This window comes from Benincasa hispida, chromosome 4 (genome assembly GCF_009727055.1).
Source record: "Benincasa hispida cultivar B227 chromosome 4, ASM972705v1, whole genome shotgun sequence".
Taxonomy (NCBI): domain Eukaryota; kingdom Viridiplantae; phylum Streptophyta; class Magnoliopsida; order Cucurbitales; family Cucurbitaceae; genus Benincasa; species Benincasa hispida.
In genome coordinates, this window is record NC_052352.1 from 37,364,670 (window position 1) to 37,375,720 (window position 11,051).

The following is an 11,051-nucleotide window of genomic DNA, read 5'->3' on the forward strand; positions in this document are numbered from 1 at the left end:
GTTCCAAATCAAGACTATCTTTCCCCACGGAGCGGTGGAACTAACAACTTTAGATGGGAACAATGCGTTTAAAGTCAATGGTGAATGGATTAAGCCTTACTACGGAGGCAACATAGATCGATGCATGGATACCATTGACCTGGGCAAGTAAGATTAACCGCTTGCAGGGGATGTGATTGCGGTAATTCTGAGAACTTCTTTCAATCAGCATCCCTATCTATGTTTACTTTCTTTCTTTACAGCTTTCCTTTACTGCTTTCTAAATTACGTTATTTACTGCTTATTAGAATTAGCTTTTAATGCTTTTTGTATTTATCTTCAATTTAATTCAATTGAGTATTTCCATGTCATGTTTAATTTCTTTAATTTGTATGCATTAGTAGCACTATTCTTAACTTTTGTGAATGACTGGATGAAACATTGAACATCGCAAAGTCTTTTCGACTTGCGTAGTTGATGAATTAAAAAGAAAAATAAAAATTGGTATGAAACACAATGAGGGGTGCATTGTGGGATAACAAGAGACAACTTGCGTCTATTACACCCAAATGCATTGCGCTCGTATGTGTTCTTTGCTCGTCCTTAGCGAAGATGCACTATGTCGAGGTAGTGTTGCGCTGGTAGAAATATCGTGTGCCCATTCTCCAGAAATGCGTCAAGTTAAGGGTGTGTTGCGGGAATACGTGCGTTGTTGCCTGTTCTTAGCAAAAAAATGTCTTTGCATTAATGGAAGCATGGTGTAATTTTTAATCGTGCACTCGTCTGAATCAAATTCAAAAGATAATTTCAATTCATTATTTTTCTGGGTTAATTAAATTCTTTGATTCTTTGTACAGGCCAAAATTTTTGTATTGCGTTATTTTTAATTATTTGTATACTTAGTTAATTTTCAATACAACTAAGTAGCAATTCTCTCTCTATATGCCTATGCCTCTTCTTTATCATCCTTTGTCAACTTTGTGATATTCTTAATCTTTCTTTTTGCGTTATTCATTCCTCTATCATGATGTATAATATGCATACACTTAGAAACATTTCCCATACTTTGTAATTTTTAATTAACACTTAGTTAATTCGTAGCTTAGTAGTACTTTACCTTTTACCCTTCAAAATTCTACTCAAACCTTCTTTTTTAAATTTTGTCTAGTGTTTGTCTATTTTGTCCAAACAACGCAATGAGGACCTTGTGCATCTCTAAAGGAAAGGTCTGAGTAGATGAGATCAAGAGTATGCGGTCATTAAAAAAAATGCGTTCATTATTTTAAAAAATATATATTTTTCATATAAACTCCAATGTCAATGCAAGGAAAACCGCAAAAACATTCCCAACCTGATAAGAGTTAGTCGTGAAAGGAGACTGCTCGTAGTTGGATGTTCGCATGACACCTGTAGGAGCAAGCCAAAATGAAGGTGGGTTTCCAAGAACAACACAATATAAAAAAAGAGAAAAATGCAAAAGAAAAATAAAAGAAGCAAGAGACAACTCTAAAATTTATGAGTTAAAATTGAAATTGGCACACAAACAAAGTTGGATGTTCGCATGACACCCGTGGGAATAAGCCAAAATGAAGAGTGTAACCATGATCAACAATCTCTAATAAATGACGCAAAGTTTGACCACCGCATCCAGACGCATCAAGTTATTTTGACAAAGAAGAGGTAAACATTCTCATTAAAAACTAGAAAAGCATTTTTGAGCAGAAATTTGTAGTATAGAAGAATAAAGTAGAGCTTTGATATGAATTAGTAAGGATAGAAGGAAATTGCGTTGTCAAGTAATGTGCCTAAGTGGAGCATTCGGAGCAACCAATTCACGCAAAAATTTATGATAGGAATTGAGCATTATTGCCTTAGTAGAAGATATGCTTGAGGACAAGCATATATCTAAATTTGGGGGTGTGATAACTTGTAGTAATACAAGTTATTTATACTGCTTTATTTAGATATTACGGTTAAAAGAAAGGAGTTGCGTCAATTGTATGAAAATTAGCTAAGAAATACAAGAATTATAAGTTGTCGTCAATACACCCACTGACACCATTGTGATGGTAGAAAAGAATATTTTAAGTCTGTTTTGCAGGAAATCAAGTCACCGTGTGCGCCCATGGCTCAAGAGAAAAAGATTAACGCATCTACGTCGCATTGCGCCCATCATTCAGGAATGAATAGAAGATCAATGCAATGACGGTGCATGCGACAATCAATCAAGAGCTTTGCGATCAACGCAACATCAACCACATGCAGACACACGATCGAAAGATGCAAATGAGCAACACAATTGCGGAGGATTTTGACATGTGTACAACTAACCGTTGTGAATTTTCAACAGATTGATTGCATAACAGAAGGAATATTTATTCCACTATTTCCGGATTTCCATAACAATAAAGTGGGGACCACACGGTAGAGAGTTAAAGCATTCATCTATAAATACCTTTAGAGAATTCACTGAGAAATATACTTGATACGAGGCTATTTTGATATCTGTATATTGAGAGAAAGGCTGATCTGAGTGCTGATCGGAGAAGATCTGGGAAGAAAAGAGGCAAGGCCGAGAGGTGAGTCTCAGGGCGAATCATTACAAATCCCCACCTAGAAGCTCTATATCTTGATCAACTCTACTGGTTGAGCAAGCCTAAAAGGGAAGCTCATCCTTCCATTCACTCCATACGCCGGCAAACAATTTCTCCATCCAGATCTGTGTCAAGACGTTGGCACTCTTCTGTATTTGTTTCTATCTCTATCATCAATTGTATCTCATCTTCTTAGTCTAAATCATTCACACCATGTATCAGACGCTTGATTTTATAATTAAATGTCATGATCATTTTCATCTCCTTATTTCTGTCTACTTCCGTTCCTCCATTAATCCTTTCTCCACGATGTTTTCTTAATCCCTTGGTAATTATAATGAATCAAACAAGTAAATTAATTTGTGCTAAAGCAATAAATATTTTTAGCTAAAGTATGCTAGAAGGAATCTTCACCTGTGAGAGCAGAAGTGAAGATGCTATTCTGATCTGTCGGGAGAAGGTTAGAAGAATGCGTTAACTAAAGCGAGAAATACTTCTAGAGATGGAAGCAACCTTGCGTTCATTACATTCATCCCTGTTTCATAGCAGAGATATGGGAACACGGCCGATCACCGATAGATGTACGTCAAGGGAAAGCGGAACCGTAGTTATATCTTTAACGCAATTAATGAACTTGCGATGTTTGTACTAATTATCTTTTCTCTTTCTGCTTCGTACATTAAGCCTTGCCACCGCATAACACGATTCTTTGTATAATCTTTGTAGTCAGTCTCAAACTCGGTATCATGTATCATGTAACCTATATCTTATATCATCATAGCTTAGGTTTATTTCTATTTCATTTTATTTTACTGCACAACTTTATTTTATCGCAATTTTACTTTAACGCATGTTTTACTTTAACGCATGTTTTACTTTATCGCTTGTACAAACCTTACTTTTATTAAATTAGAAAACCCCCAGTCGCATATATCACAAATGTAACACAATCAACCTAAAACAATCCCTGTGTTCGACCTCTGATCACTCTGAGAAACTTGCGGTGAAATTATACTTGGTTTCAATGCAAGGAAACTTGTGGCAACGCATAGCATACTACAAGCATCCCATTAATAATGCATACATCTAGAAGTAGTATCGCATATCTTTGCATCATCACATTAAGCGCTTATAAGTTGTATCTTGCATTATAATCATCAATGCGTTGTATGACATAAAAAGAATAATTTTTATGCGTTACAAGTTTATGGATAAATTTTATGTCATCAAGTTTATAGCGCCATTGTCGGGGAACTAGTAACGGGGACTTGACTCATATTCATCATTGTCCTTATGCTTTAAGATTAAAATTTTATGTCAACACTGCAATCAAGTCGTATGGCTTTGACCAAAACGTTGATGAACCTTATGTCTACAAGAAGATCATCAATGCTTAAGTAGTCTTCTTAGTGTTGTATGTAGACGATATCCTACTCATTGGGAATGATGTAGGTCTACCGACTATAGTTAAGAACTGGCTAGCGACCCAATTCCAAATGAAAGATTTAGGAGAGGCTCAATTTGTTCTAAGTATACAGATTTTTCGGGATCGTAAGAACAAAGTGCTAGCTCTATCTCAGGCATCACACATTGACAAGATGTTGCTCAAGTACTCGATGCAGGACTCCAAGAGGGGCCTACTACCATTTCAGCATGGAGTCATGATGCTTGAATTTTAGTAAGTGGAAATATGGATGATATGTGTTGACGGATTGCATTGTTCACTCAAGTTTCCCTAGCGGAATTCAAATATAAATTCCTTTGAGTTTTCTAGTAAGTCCAGGGTCGAACACAGGGACTTATGAAAATAGTTGTGTTGATAATGTTTATGAAAACTTTGTGGTAACCAAGTAAATAAATAAAGTGTGGGTGCATTCTTGCGCTAATAAAAAAAAGAGTAAATAAAGGCAGCGGATTCGAGAAAGAGAGTTATGTTGATTACCCCTGATTGTGGTGAAATAGAGGATTTCCTCTACTGCCCCCTTGATGTTTTGTTGACCCCCCAGGTTGGGATTACCACCCCAACCGAAGTTAGGATGGTTCCTTCAGCCCGGATTGTAGGTGTTTCTGAAGGGGTTGCTTTGGATAGTATACACTTGCTGAAGATTCAATGGGCATCCATCTGCTTCGTGAGCCCCTCCACAGTTGACGCAACTGATTGCGGCCACTTGAGCCGACGCAGCGGGTTGCGCTGATTGTGGAGCAATGGCTTCTTGATTAATTGTTATTGATTGAAGGATCGAGGTCACTCTGGCCATCTAGGCGGCCAACGTGGTCATTGTCTCCACAGGGACAATGGCTGTTTTAGTTTTTCTTCTATCGGACTCGACCTCCATATCCATCATCTATGCAGTCATCCATATTCTGCGAGATGCGGTCGAGATGACCTGGCCTCTGTGTATGTCTTGTCATAAACCTCCTACCACGGAGCATCAGCAACAGCCTACGTTGCTCTATTCAGACCATTATAGAATGTTTCCATCAAGACGTAATCGGGAATCCCGATATGGCGGCAGTTTCTTCACTAATCTTCTGAATCGCACTGAGGCGGTGCTCAGGGTCTCATTTCCTTCTGTTCAAAGTTCAACACATCCTTTCGTTTCTGCATTAACGGTAGGTGGGAAGAACTTCTTCATGAATCGCTCTACCAACTACTCCCATGAATTGATCTCGTTGGGGCTCCAGTGAATAAGCCCACCTCTTGCCTCGTCCCTCAAGGTGTAAGGGAACAGATACAATCTTATATTTTTTGGGGTGATGCCAGGTAGGGAGAAATTGCCGCACATTTCGACAAAACTGGTCAGGTCGGCATGTGGGTCTTCATATTGCAGACCTCCAAACTGTCCAGCGTTTTGAATCATCTGCAACATGACTGGCTTGATCTCAAAGCACACATTCTCCTCCACAGTCGGCCTTGAGATTCTAGGCGAAAAATCATATAGGTTGGATGCTGCATAATTACGCATTGGGATGTTGCGATCGGCCACAAAGAAGACAGGATCCTGAGCTGGTCGAACAGCCCCTTGGTTTACCACTGGTACCGTTATCGTTATTGTCCGCCATGCTGGCTGCCTTCTTTCGCCGAATTCTGTTCTGACGTACCTTGCGCAGAAAGTTCACTTGATCTCAGGGTCAACTACGAATTTTGGTTCAGCACCAAGACTCATAAACCGTTAAGCTGCTCTCCACGTTGAACAGCCAGTAGAATGAGATCTGTCCTGCAAAATACCAAAAACACAATCAAACAATAAACCGCTAACCATAGTCCCCGGCAATGGTGCCATAAACTTGTAACGTGTTTGGATAGATGATAAAAATTGCTCACAATGATGCGATACTACATCTAATTATGCATTAATTATGGATGTTCATGTAGTATGCCATGTGTTATCACAAGTTTCCTTACAATGAAACCAAGTGTAATTCCACCCCAAGTTTCTCAGTGTGATCCGAGGTCGAACACGGGGACTGGTTTAGGTTATTGCGGTATGTTCATGATACATACGACCAGGTTTTCAATCTTTAAAAGTGTGTTTGTACAAGTATATAAATTGCAATAAAATAAAGGAAAGCAATAAAGATGCGATAAAAACATAAAAGGCAGTAAACCTAAACAAGATGATACACGATACAGACTACATGTACAAGATGCTGGGATTAAGGTTGGCTGTGAAAGTTATGCAAAGACATAGGATGCGGCGACAAGTCTTATGAATAGAATAGAAAGAAAAAGACAAATAATATAAACAACGCAAGTTCTTAATTGGATTGAAGGTAAAAATACTGTTCCGCTCTTCTCTTGGCGTACAACTCTCAGTGATCGGTTGTGCTCCCACATGTCTATGGTGAAACAGAGACTAACGTAATGAACACAGGGTTGCTTCCATGTCTGGAAGTACTACTCGCTTTAGTTAACGCATTCTTCTGACCTTCTCTCGATAGATCAAAATGACACCTTCACTTCTACTCTCACATGTGAAGATTCCATCTAACATGCTTTAACTAAACGTATTTTATATCTTTAATACAAATTAAGTTCTTAGTGATTCATATTGCTCATCAGAGGATTAAGAAGATATCATGGAGAAAGTGATTGGTGAGTTAACGGAAATAGATAGAAAATGATAAATGGAATTTATCGAAACATTTAATATTTCTACTAAGAGTTTGATACATGGTGTATGAATAAAGAGATAAAGAAAACATGAATTACACAATGAAAGAGAGATAGAACATATACAAATAGTGCCAATGTCTTGACACAGATTCGATGGAGATTTGCTTGCCAGATAGGATGGATTTGATGGTAGGAAGAGGTTCCCTCTCAGGCTTGCTCTACTGGTAGCAGGGATCTTTGCACTAGGCTTCCGATCGGGTGTTTGGTAGGTTGGATCTGAGATTCATCTCTCGGCCTTATCTCGTCTTCCTCCCGGATTTCTTCTCTTAAGCACTCAGCTCAGTCTTCTCTCTACAATCTAGTAGCACTTAGTCCCGTATCAAGTAGCATATTTTTCTTTGAAATCAATGGGGTATTTATAGGCGCAGATCTTTGACTCCGACCTTGTAGTCCCCACTCATGGTTATGGTAATTTCGAAGATGGAGGGATATTATTCTTTCTGTTATGCAATCAGACCGTCAATTTTGCAAAATCGTTAGTTGTACACGTGTCTCAATCCTCCGCTCTTGCGTTGTTCAGCTGCATCTTTCATAGGTTCGCATGCGGTGTTGTTTTTATTTCCGCATCTGACTGAAGCACAGCTCTGGATCGACTGTTGCATTACACCATCATTGCAGTATTTGTCTCTTCATTATTGATTGACGGGCACAATATGACAGAGATGCGTTGATTAGTTTCTTGTGAGCCTTGAGCGCAAGCGATGACTTGGTCTCCTGCAAAATAGAGTAAAGTTCGGCTTGTTTTCCATCTTTTTGGTGTTAGTGGGTGTAATCGCAAACATTTATAATTATTGCAATACTAGGCTAATTTTCATACAATTGACGCATAATTAGTAACTTTTGGCCGCAATATCTAGATAAGGTGGCATAAATAACTTGATTTTTACAAGTTATCAATAGATGCAATGAGTATGCGATGAACAAATTGAGAAGATCTTTAGCTAGCGTTACTCGGGAATGCATCAAACTTTGCGATCATGTTACAACCATGCACAGCAAGTCATTTCCCAATGTAAATGCAATGCTCCTAAGTCTACGATGCATGTGTTGAATGCAAAATGTCCATAGAGCTTATCCCTAAGTCTCTACTTTTATCCTATGCGTTGATGCAAAATGCATGAAAGCAAGGTGACTGCATACAATCATATCTTATTGCTATGATGTATGCGATGCGTTGATAGCAAATAGTGCTCATTCCTAAGCCTCTATCTCTTGTTTATGTGTTCTAATCTAGTTCTTCCAAACCTAGATTCTGACCTGACCTTCCTAAGTCTAGATCTTGTCCTTAGACTACCTTCCCGAGTATATCTAATAGACGAATGAAGCATACATAAACAAGATACTCACAAAGAATGAAGATTCCCTAGTTGTGCTAGCTAAATGCTTCTCAACGCCCTGTTTTAGCTACTTATGCGTGAATTATAGAGAGTGAACAGATATAGAGGAAGACGTTCCATTCTTATAATTGAATTGAGTAAATTTAAAGGTAGAGAGCCTGGTAGCAATTCCTTGCTGACCGAGGCTTTTTACAGTGAATCTTTATTCTGATCTACAAATATTCCCGCTTCTGCGGGCGTCGGCCCTCTCTCTATCTTGAAGCTTCCGATGCTTTTCCCAGCTTGCCAGAACGATCTATCGGCACAACTTCTTCCTCGCGTCCACCTTAAAATAAAAGAAGACTATGGACAGAGACGCGAACTTGTAAAATGATGAAATAATCGACTGCTTAACCCCTTCTCTGAAGAATGCACTTGGTATTTATAGGGCATCAAAGGTGAAAGGCGGCTTCTCTCTCCTGGTTGTATAGATGGGACAATTTTAATTCCTGACTGATGCGCTGGATAATTGTCACCGATAAAGCTGGATGTACTTTGTGACCGTTACCGGCTGTCAACTTAATTTGGATCCGACTACCGTCAGCTTTCTATCCCATCAATCTTAATTATCCTTTCGTCCTGATGCATCCACCATGTTGCGGTGATTCTTCTTGGGTGAATGTTTGTGAGCACGATTAACACAAAGTCTTGCGGTGAAGTTGTGCTCGACCAATGTATTACTATGATCATATTCTTTGCATTGCGTTAACGCATTATTCTGCAAAAAAATATAATGATTAGCTGCTCTAATGCATTTGACGCATGGACCGCAATATTATAGAATTTTTGCTTAATGAATGCAATTTAACATATTTCATCAATGCAATCCGACATTGTTTAAGGATTCAGCACAATGATAACATGCATTTCTGCCCGTTATCAAGTCACTTTGTCTAAGGAAATTTGTCCTAAGACACCTCAAGAGGTTGAGGAGATGAGACGGGTCCCATATGCGTCTGCTGTTGGCAGTTTGATGTACGCGATGTTCTGTACTCGTGCAAACATCTGCTACGTTATGGGCATAGTTAGTAGGTATCAATCTAACCCAGGCCAGGGTCACTGGACCGTAGTGAAGAACATTCTCAAGTATCTTCGGAGAACGAGGGACTACAAGCTCGTGTATGGTTCGAGGGACTTGATCCTTACAGAATACACGGATTCTAACTTTCAGACTGATAAGGACTCTCGCAAGTCCACATCAGCGTCAGTCTTTACTCTTAACGGAGGAGCTGTAGTATGGCAAAGCACTAAGCAGGGATGCATCACCGACTCCACTATGGAGGCGGAGTACGTAGCGGCTTGCAAAGCTGCTAAGGAGGTCGTCTGGCTCAGGAAGTTCTTGATAGACCTGGAAGTTGTTCCAGATATGTCTAGGCCCATTACCCTCTATTGTGATAATAATGGAGCAGTGGCAAACTCCAAGGAGCCAAGGAGTCACCGGCACAGTAAACAGATAGAGCGGAAGTATCATCTAATCCGCGAGGTAGTGCATTGAGGGGACGTGATCGTCATGAAGATCACTTCGGAGTACAATGTTGCTAACCCATTTACGAAGGCTCTCACGGCTGCAGTGTTTGAGGGTCACCTACGGAGCATGGGTCTATAGGATTGCCCGCGATTGGACTAGGGCAAGTGAGAGATTTTATTGTACTGGACTTTTATGCCCTAGTTTATTATTTTGTACTAGTTTTTTGTACACCCCACTTCGCTTTAGGACAAGTGAGAGATTGTTGAGGTTGATGCCGTAAAGTCTCGTGTCTTATAGTTTGTAAACAGTATGTACGAACAATTGTGTTGTTAATATATGATATTTACTTCACATCTTGTATTTTACTCAGTTATTTGTTTCATTTGCTTTAACCACAAACCAATAAATATAAAATCTCTGGTTATCTGTATGTGACTCAAGCATGTATGTGGTGACATACAAGTGGATCATGTCTTGAGTGATAACCAAAATGGTTTGTAGTAAATGGATAAAGAAGGGAAACCTTATCCTGGTAACGATACGGATGTGACTCGCTTTGTGGAATGGTCACAAGTGTTGTGACATGTCACAAATGGTCTAATCTTAATTATTCGTATTGGGGACATGCGAGCGGGGACATCCTATACAAAGAGTTTGTATAAGACCTGACCACAAAGTGTTAACGTCTCGTTATATAACACCATTCATGGCAGAGACTTCACTTCACTAGGATAACTATAAGTAACATGACCTCAATCCTGAGTGAGTTAGGAACTCTTACCATTGAGGGCGGTTCTTTGATTTGTATGGGTGCAAGTGGCCAGGTCACCGATTCAAACCTACCATTTTGGAAATTCATCTGATTTTGGAGTTGGGAACTCAAATACACAAGATGGAATTCATTCTTTCCCCGAGGTAGGGGTAATCAGATAGATGGCTCTCTTAAGGGCTAATTTCGGGGATTGAACGATGTGGCGCCACTCACCTTCTCTTAGCTCGAGAGGTGTTCACATATAGTTGGACTATGTTGTATTGTTCATTAAAGGAATCAGTGGTACTTAAGGAGTGATATGTAACTACAGGGGCAAAACGGTAAATTTACCCAGTTGTACTTATAAGCATCTGTGAAGGGTCATCGTACTCATGATTGGTTATATCCGATGGACACAGAAATATATCTGTGATAAGAAGAGTTCAGTCATTGGTCTTTAGTGGAATCACTGACAGTTAACGGATGGTGGATCTCGTGGCTAAAGAGTTTAGTCAGCTATTCACATACCTTGGAGCTTCGAGCCACAGGTCCATTAGGTCCCCTGGGTAGCTTGGATAAAGTTGAGAACTAGTGTTTGGGTTAATTTGAAATGTTCAAATTGACAATAGGAAGTTCAATTATATATGATATAATTGGACTGGTTAATTATATATGATATAATTGGCTAAATGTATGAGATACATTA